Source organism: Solanum pennellii, chromosome 5 (assembly GCF_001406875.1).
Source record: "Solanum pennellii chromosome 5, SPENNV200".
NCBI classification, from domain to species: Eukaryota; Viridiplantae; Streptophyta; class Magnoliopsida; order Solanales; family Solanaceae; genus Solanum; species Solanum pennellii.
This window is the reverse complement of record NC_028641.1, coordinates 66,861,894-66,872,236: the sequence shown is the minus strand read 5'-3', so window position 1 is coordinate 66,872,236 and position 10,343 is coordinate 66,861,894. Positions and strand designations below refer to the sequence as shown.

The window sequence follows — 10,343 nt, the reverse complement described above, 5'->3', positions numbered from 1 at the left end:
TATAATTAGGGGTAAGATTTAATTGGTTTGTATTAATTAGGATTCTAATTTAATAATGTATCTGTTAGATTAAATTTATTAAAAAATAGGGATTTTAGTAATTTTTAAAAAAAGAAGGGAAATATGGAGAATATGTAAACATAAGTTGTATATTCATGTAATTAATCCTATTTTATTTGGGGAAAATAAAGACTATAATTAGGGGTAAGATTTAATTGGTTTGTATTAATTAGGATTCTAATTTAATAATGTATTTGTTAGATTAAATTTATTAAAAAATAGGGATTTTAGTAATTTTTAAAAAAAGAAGGGAAATATGGAGAATATGTAAACTTAAGTTGTATATTCATGTAATTAATCCTAATTTAAATCTGGCCTTACCCTTTCATCCTCCAATCTCTTAAGAGTAAAATTTGGGCCCTTTTCATCTATTTCCATTGGCCCATTACTAAAATTTTAGTCAGCCCATTTTACCTTGATTTGAATTAATTTCCAGCAACTTCTTTTTCCAGATTCAGTCAGCCCAACTCCCCTTGAACGCGGCCCATTCCAATAGACCCGACCCAGCCCCAATCTCTTCCCAAAAGAGACGCAGAATAGCGTGACAATTCCCAAAAAAATAACGCCCCAAAGTAGAGACCAGTAAAATGGTTCTTTGTCCCTTTCTTCAACGTTCCTCTTCTTTTTTCGTACCAGCAGCTGCAAATCCGTCCTTGTGGCCTTGAGATGGGGCCACATCGTTCGCCAAGGACGCTCGAGTCAATCCAAGCCTTTGGTTTCCTTTCCTCTTCCGGAATGGAGCCGAATCGTCAGGAAACGGTGTCTCCCTCAATTTGTGAAAGAGATTTGGACTTTGAAATTCGAATTTGGACCCATCCTCACTCAATATTCCCCCAAAAATCGAACCCTAATAACCCCTATGTATATTCTCTTTCGCTTCATTGTAAAAGGGGGAAATTTTTTTCGGTGACAGAAAACTTTACTTGGTGAATAGTTTAAATTTGAGAGGAAAATATAGTGAACTGTCAGCTACAATTATTTGAGGATAAGTTCTCAGAAGCAAAAAAAAAAAAAAGTGAGAGTTTAGGCCTTGTTTGAGTGCCTTGCTTGTTTCTTCGTTCACCGGAGTTTTCGTTAGATATCCCTGTTTTACTGCACTTCGAAAGGTAATACTCACCTCGTTTCAAGCATAATTTGTTCCGAATGTTTGCTCATTCGACTCTCGACTGTGTGAGTTGCTTGTGTTGATTTTTTACTCACTGTTAGCTGCAAAGCAGTGACCAATCTGCCTATTAGCCCATGAGGTTGTGTGTTTACGTCCTCGTTGAAATTTTGATGTTTCTTTTGGCCCCGAACCCTTGCTTGTGCACTACTTTAATCTTCTTATTTTCTTACTGTCTCAACTAGTTACTTGTGAAGGCTATGGATCAGTAATGATTTCATGATCTACATTTCAAAAATGTGTGTCTCTGTTCTTTACTTTGGTCTAGTTGATATTTGCTAAGGAGGTCAAAACCATGCTTATTTGTCGTTTAATTCGATTCCGTTGGCTACATTTTCGGTATTTGATGCTTAGAGGCTGAATGAATTTGAAACATCTCTGTAAATTCGTGTAAGTTTAGTTTGTTTGAAATCGTTCTTCATTTTGATATGAACTTTGTTCGAGTCGGGATTATCCCTGTTTTGCTCATTTTTTAGTCGAAAGTTGCTTATTATTTGTAGTCAGCTCCTTGAAATATCGTGAAACTTATCCAAAATGGACATTTGTTTCCCTCTTCTGTTTGTCTTGGTTCAATCTGCTCTATAAGCATGTTGGCCAACTCTAGTGCTCGATTAGAAGCTCTTAAAACGGCATACTGTCATCCCTAGATTAGAAATCGCAACTTCGGTTTGGATCATAAGTATCTACTAATTGTTTGATATGTTGAGGCGTAGAAACCTTTTTTTGGAGGATGTTGTCAGTTAGAATACCAATAGTTTTCCAACCTTTGGTCTACATTCGAAGATATCTATCTTAGTTTTAGTTGCCATCTTTCTCGGCTACTTATATGGTGTCTTTGCTTAATAATGATCTCCTTGCATTCTATACTTTATTTCATGTCTATTTGCATTTATGCATAACATGTTAGCTCGGAGGAATAAACTCCTTTGGCTTTGATTATTCATAGTCATATTTTACTTCCTTTTAGAATGGTTTGGCAAAAAAAAAAAAAAAAGAAAAAAATCTTACTAGTTTTCTCCCTTGTTTAAAAGGTTGGATTTAGCAATGTAAGATCTCACCGAATGAATTATCTTGACTTTGGCATGAGGTGTTCCATTGGAATAAATATGCAATATGTTTTCTCTTTATACATTTGAGTTCAATATTATCCAAGGACTATATGTTCCCTGAACATGGTATGTTCTTAAGTATGCATACACGCACAATACATGCTACTGTCTAGAGAGTTTTTTTTTTTAAAAGATTTTGTTAGTGCTATTCACTTGGTCTTCCTTAGAGTTATGTATTTTAGCGTCATTCAAATCCCTTAAGTAGCTTTCCTTTTTTTTAAAAAAAAGTAAAATCTGCTTTCGTTTAATATATATCTTGTTTCTTATATTATTTCATATGCTAACCCATTTTTATTTTCTTGCATGTAAAAAAATTCTTTCGGGTCCTTACGGACTTTACTTCATCCATTTGCATCCTCTCATCGAGACGTAAAGGCTCACACCACCGTATCCGAGTCGTCCATCCCTTTATAACTGGTGTACAGATCAAAATCAGCAAAATTTGTTGCTGGGAATTAATTTGCAGGTCCCCAAAAAGCCGAAAAATAGGTCGATATACAGCCCCTATACACTGGTATACAATGTGAATATACAATATGCTGTTGGAAAACGTGGCCAGGAATTTAAAAACGCAAAAATACAAAGTTTTGGTTGAAATTGCAGGTTCAGGAGCGCAAAACTCGTCAATATACACAGCGTATACATAGAATATACACTCAAAATGTATCATGACTTTGGAAAGAGAATAGGCCTAAAGGCCTTAAAACTGCAGCAGCAGAATTTGGGCCTAGGGCCCAAATTTGATGTTTCCTCCCTTTCTTATTTATTTATCATGATAGTTGACTAATTATTTTATGTGATTTTGGTTTAATTTATTTATTCTCCTATGATAGACATTCCTCTTATTTGTACATATATTTATTTATATACATATAATTTTACTTGGTTTTTATTCTACTTGGTCTTTGTCAACCCTTAAGTTCATCCCTTTAGGTTATTCCCTGAGCTATTTTCCCTTAAAAAGAGATAATTAATTTAAATGATAATGTTAAATAAGAGAAAATAAAAATAATATATACATGTGTAAAAATTTATTTTTACAAGTCACTTAGCTTTTATTCTATTTCTAGTCTTATTAACCCTTTATGTCACTCCCCCTTATAAATGATTTTCCCTTTTTCCTGAAAAAAAGTTTAGTTCAATAATAGTAAATTAAAAAAATAATAAATAAAGTCTCCTTACTTGGTTAAAATTTAAAAATTATTAAAAAGTCATTTTAGTCAAATCGCCGTTCAACCGCAGGTTAGCGGGTAATACGAGGGCCTAACACCTTCTCGGAATGTACATTTGAACTTCTAACCATCCTCAATAGATTTTTATTTTTTTAAAATCTTTTGAAAAATAATTTTAAGTTTTTTTCTTGATTTTTACTAAAAATCAAGTGGCGACTCTGTTAATTCGGAAAATTGATTTCTCTTAAATCATAAAATTAATTGATTTTTCCAAACTTTGTTAATAGTAATTTTTTCTTTTACCATATATTTTATTAAAACAGTATCATGTATCATCTATAACCCAAACTACAGTGGAACAACATTTAACCCAAGGAATCGATAAAAGGCTCTCCGCCTGCACGACTCCAATCTTGAGTTACCCAATAAAGCATAAAACCTCTATAATTGCAATGGGCCATAGACATTGGAAGAATGAATAGAAACTTTGAAAAACTGAATCGACGCCTGTTAGAATCTATGCGTCCACTTATCAGTCACTGGTCAGGTCCCTTGACACAAAACCGAATATGAACAGAAAGTAAATGCAATTTAACAACACAACAATTTTACGTGGAAACCTCCTTGCTTCAGGGAGTAAAACCACGACCTGTCTCACAGGATTTTCACAACTGTTTCACTAATCTTTGTAAGAAAAAGTAAAACCAGTTACACAAATGTGAGAAAAAGTTTTTAATCTCACAATCAAGCAATAACTCTTTTGCTTGATAAGCCTAAGTAGAAGTTATTCTACCCACTAAGCTATCTCTCTAGACAACTTAGAATTTCAACATTCACCACACTGATTCCTTTATAGATTTAGGAACAGTTTACAATGTAAGACCACAAGAATATATTCTCAAACAACTACACGATATGCACCTGAGTTTTCAGTTGTTATAGAATAATTCTTCACTTTGATTTTCTATAGCCTTTGCAAACGTTCTTGAGAGTGCTTTCTCAAGTTGCAAAAACTAAAGAATGATGTTAAGAAAAGTGACATTGTATAGACAAGTCCCTTTCCCTAAAATCTTGCCATTGGTTTGAAAGGTCTGACTTTTCTGGCGCCGTTGGGAAATGTGCACCCACTTTCTGTACGTTCTCCAGCTGGCAGTCAACAGGCTATTCATGTTGGGAACCTGGTACCTTTATTGGTCAACATTCTTCTAAACGTGCTCGGATGAGAACTCCATTAGTGTGGTTAGCTCTAGAATATCGAATTTCTCTTGAACGACCTTTGTGCGAATCTCGAGGCTCTCGGGCTAATTCCGAGTCCCCTTGTAGATGTTGGCTTAAATGGAGTTTTGATTTGGGGCCACCTTTTGTCGATATGATCTCGCATGAAAATTTTATATACCATTAAGTCAAAAATATCAAATTTTGTAGGGTAGCATATCTCGTTTGTATATACGAGATTCTGAACAAAATCGAAATACCCTGTCAGAGTTTTTCAAGTTGCAAAAACTAGCTGACATGCATCCGTTGGTGCAAGACAAATTTGGTCTTCGCTTTCTCAAGCCTTGGGCTGTGTTTGCCGAGACCATGAGATTTGGTCACCGCCTTTTCAGGGTCCAGGTCACATTTGAAAAGGGTTAGGCTCTGGCCTTCGCTTTATGCAGGGACTCGACCGCATTCGAAGGCCCTTATCTTCTCTTGCCTTCGCATTTGAAGGATTCTTGCCACATTTTCAAAGGTTAAACATCTTGCTTTTTGCATTTGTGGCACCTCTAAGTTGCATTAGCAAAGAGCAAAATACAAGGCACCTTTAAGTACCAAATTCCATAAGCAATTACACTATCAATTTAACTCCATTTTTAGTGGTTTGAAGTCTAGTAATCATGAACTGTTGGGGATATGTGTGTCGATGGTTGGAACTATTGTAGGATCTCCATTCGAGGAAAATTCGAGTTATTGTAGGCTGCCATGACTTGTTTTTATGTTCTAAATTTTGAGTTATAGCTAGCAAGAATAAACTCAGGGTACCAATAAGACCATCGCCCAACAAATAGTATGCTCCCAAGGGCACTAGCCCAGTTAGCAAGAGTAAACATGTGGGAACCAATAAGAATATCGAAGTATCATGTATCATCTATAACCCAAGCTACATCGTAACAACATTTAACCCAAGGAATTGATAAAAGGCTCTCCGCCTGCACGACTCCATTCTTGAGTTACCCAATAAAGCATAAAACCTCTAGTATCACAATGGGCCATCGAAATTGGAAGAGTGAATAGAAATTTCTAAAAACTTCATCGACGCCTAAACTAAGGCTCATTCTATTAGACTTAAGTTTGCTAGTTCAGTTTATAATGAGTTAAACCATCTAAAACGACGTAGGAGAAGTAAAAGTCCTAAATACCACAAGTATCGCCGGTCTAAGGCAAAAACTAGTCTAGTCCTAGAATAAGGCCAAGCATACTTCGTTATACCATAATAACAACATTGAATTCAACTCACTAAAATAGAACTAAACACATAATCCTCGACTAGCATGGTATCACTCCTAAAATAGAGCTACTCATGTCCTAAAACATGCTAACAAGAAAAGTAAATAATAAAAACTAGGTATGCACCCCCAATTCCCTCTAATCAATATGTAGTTACACATTCAACCTCAATCTAAGAGAATGGAATTTGTAGTCTACCTTTAGGTCAATCTCGCTTGCTCTAAATCAAAATGTCGGAGCCTTTCCCTTGAAAACGGCCTCAGAATGTTCTCACGCTATCAGAAAATAAGATCACAACAACAATACAGTTATCTAAACACAAAAGACACATAATTGAAAATGGGCCAACTTTAGAATTTAATGGAAATCATAGGATCCGCATCCGAATTTACTGTTTGACTTTGTCAAAAGGTCTAAAATATTACCTTGAACTTGTGTTCCAAAATTGAACACAATTCGAGGCTCAGAGCAGCAATACAACCAACATACAACAATAGATACGTGTTGAATAAGGACTAAAAAAGAAATTTTTTAAATCTAAAATTACCTGATGCCGGCAACCAGCAGTGTTGCGACGTCCTTATGCGGCTGCGGCGCTGGTGTGGCGCCGGGGTCGACCAAGGGGCATGGGTGTGCACTAGTGAGGTAGGTAGGGTTTGAGTGAAAATGGAAATTAATCATCATTTAATTTTTAAAACAAGTGATAATTTACCGACCACGGGATGTCGGTATCTTTTAATATAATTATATATTTTTTACAGATATTTAATAAGTATCGACATCATGAAGTCAATTAGATTTAAATAAAATAATAATTTTAAATATACTAGCCTCTTGAGGTCGGTGTTTATTAATTTATTTTAATATACACTAACCTCTTTAGGTCTATTTTATTAATTTAACTTATGGCATATATATATATTAGTTTCACGACACGTGTATTGCACGTGTGTATTGTTCATATAATATACGATGTTATAAAAGACAGTAAGCATTACTAGGTTAAAGTTTTTTAGTAAATAATTATAATTGAAAATATTTTCAAAGAGTTACTTATAGTTTATAGATCAAAATGACAAGATATCATTAAAACATTTAAAAATAAATTCAAAGTTCCAATATTGGAGAAAGTGACATTTCTTTAGTAGTATTATTTCTTAATTCACTGAATTTTGTAAACAAATCTAATCCACAAAATAGAAAAAAATTACCCATTTAGAAAATGTGGCCAATAGCCTTTCCTCTTGAGGTTATGAACATAAATGATGTACATCATTTAAGTACAAATTTTGTCTTAAATATGCATGCTTGAAATTTAATATGTGCATGACACTAATAAGGATTACCGTAAGTATTTCAATATTTTATCCTAATATGTAATAGATCTTTACAAAATATTTCTCCCTGTGTCCCAATTTATATGACTTACTTTCCTTTTTAGTCTGTCCCAAAAAGAATGATATACTTCTATATTAAATAATTATTAACTATAAAATGTCTATTTTACCCTTAATGAAATGATTTACAGCCACACATATTTCTATCATTAATTTTGGGCCACAAGTTTTAAAAGTCTTCCTTTCTTTCTTAAACTCTGTATCGATTCAAACTACCTTAAATAAAATGGGACGGATGGAGTATTATTCAATTAATACTTGAGTAAGACTATCATAGAGAGATAATTTTACCTAGCAAAGTGTACTTTGTTGTTCATGATGGTTAAATAAAAGTTTTTGTGAGTCGATGGTTGGAAACTATTGTAGGCTCTCAATTCGAGGTAAGTTTGAGTTATTTTAGGTAGTCATGACTCATTTTGTGCTGTAAATTTTGAATTTTTGTATGTTGGTTCTCTTGACTACTCTGTAGACCCTATTGTGTTCCATTTTGGAACACACATGATTCCCATTTGATTAAAAAGTTATCCTATTTTCGTTCATGTGTATTTGGTGTTGAAATCACCGTATTGGTGTTGTGATCCTATTTTTGATAGTGTGATAACATTTTGAGGCCGTTCACAAGGGAAAGGTTCTGAGATTTTGGTTTTAGTGAACCCGAGATCAGCCTAAAGGTAGACTATGACTTCCCTTCTCTTAGGTTGAGGTTGAATGTGTAATAACATTTTGATTAGACTGAATTGGGGGCAGGTAGCTTGTTTTTTTTATTTTCTTTTCTTGATACCATGTTATAGGACTTGATTGGCTCTATCTTGGGCGTAGTACCATGCTAGTCGGGGATTATGTGTTTAGTTCTATTTTTGTGAGTTGACTTGGATGTTGTTATTATGGTATAATTAAGCATGCTTGGCCTTAATTTATGACTAGACTAGTTTTTTCCTTAGACCTGCGAGACTTGTTGTCTTTAGGACTTATGTGTTCTCCGACATTGTTTCAGACAGTTTAACTCATTATAAAATGAAGTAGTAGACTTAAGTCTAATAGAATGAGTCTTAGTAAGTTGAGTATTTTTGAATATCCTTGAGTACTCCTAGTGTTGAGTTTAAAGTTTGAAAAGTGGTAAGTATGTTTCCATTTTTATCAAGTTTCAAGATTATGTTAAGCTTTAGAATTCCATTTACATACTCGTATATTCCACGTACTGAGCCATTTGGCCTGCATCTTTTCATGATGAAGACACGAGTATTTAGGATCTTCAAGAGAAGCTTCGTTGATCCATCTATAGTTCTAATTAGCTATGGTGAGCATTCTTGCTTCTGGAGGATTTTGTTTACTTTTCGATTTAGTTAGGATATCGTGGGTCTTGTCCCGACTTCCATCTTTGTCAGTTAGAGACTTCATAGATAGTCAGTATAGTTGACGATTTTGTATTATTCATTTATTTTATTAAATCTTATAAAGACTTAAGTTGCCTATTTTTAGGTTAGTATATATTTGATTATTCTATATTTTCTTTTGGGTTAAAGTTTGTTATTAACTTTTAAGAACTTTTATTTCAGTTTTTAAGCTTTTGTGTGTTTAAGTTTGTCTTCCGCTAATAGTCAGCCAGGATGAGGGTTCGCTTGGGGATAAGCAACGGTGGATCAGCAACGGTTCTTGAGTACCGACCTCGTCTAGGGGTAGATTCTTGTCGTGACTTTTTTAAATTAAGAAAAGTCAAAAGAAGACCTTTTGTTTTTCTTAACTTAAAAAGGGTCACTTTTGAACTTCTTTATTTAAATAGAAAAACGGAATGAAGAAAACCAAACTAACCTAAACTTGAGCTTGAATCCAAACATTGAGGCGGCTCTACACAGCCTTAACCATTGGTCTATATACCTTTATTGTGTCAAGGTTGTGCAATAATCTGTATATATCCAAAAATGTTGATATTTAACATATATTTCATAGCTCCGCCCCTGGTAGAACATAGTAGATCAAAGATCAATTATAGTTTCATAGCCTCTAGGTGTTTTATCTGTAGCAGCATTTGTAGAATAATTAGAAGGGAACAAAGAGGTGGTTAAATAGAAATAACAAAGATCGTCATCAAAATTTTATTCTTTGTAGGTTTTATTTTTCATATATTTGATTGTCCATGTCCACCCAGATAGAAAAGGTGTAAGAGAGGCTTTTCAAACGCGTTTGTGCATTTTTATTCAAATATGTAGTTTATTCAGATTGATTACTGTCTATTTTATCGTAAGAATCATTCAATTAAATACTATGTTTATGTTGCTTCACCTTATAAGATAGGATTACCGTGCATATGTAAGCTTAAGAAGAAAAAAATATGAATTTTGACAAGCAATTCATGTTTACTTATAATTGAACCTCAGAATACAAAATAAAACAAACATTGTAACTAGACACAAAAAAAATATTTGTCTTAAAATATTGCAGATGTTTGAAATGCAAATTTTTTTTGAACAGGTTACCTTGATTATGTCTTAACAGGACGACAATGCAAGTTTCATGTTTGTGTATGATGAAATGATAATTTGGGAAGAGTACTAGCTAACAGTTGAAACTATTGAATGATAGTACAGAATATATGAACTATCGGCGACAATGATCAAATGTTGGTAAACAAAACCATCAATGAAGAACCAACATAGCTCCTGTTATCTTTCATTCCTTTTGTAACTTCTTGAGGCTATCAACTCCAAATAATTTGCATACATCAAATAGACGTCCCTGCTGATCTACAAGTTGAAAAAGACATTTATCTCCCGCATTCATGTCATAAGCTGTAGTAACTTTATCCCATCCACTTGTAAAAACTTCAAACTTTGATCTGCAATGATAATAGGTAGGCCAAATTCTTTTATCTGGCCCTCGAAGAAAAACAATGCACCTTCCAAATTTTTGTCGGTTTGGTAAATATTTTCGCCAGGATTCTGATAATTTTTATACAGAC

The 10,343-nt window shown here is 33.9% G+C and overlaps 1 long non-coding RNA gene across 1 annotated transcript; it reads left to right on the top strand.

Annotated features, from left to right (window-relative positions):
- The first annotated feature begins 618 nt into the window (after nucleotides 1–618).
- LOC107018825 lies at nucleotides 619–3,200 on the top strand. The gene is made up of 2 exons (XR_001456680.2): nucleotides 619–1,166; nucleotides 2,707–3,200. It is a non-coding gene; the product is annotated as an uncharacterized LOC107018825 (long non-coding RNA).
- Nucleotides 3,201–10,343: the final 7,143 nt, after the last annotated feature.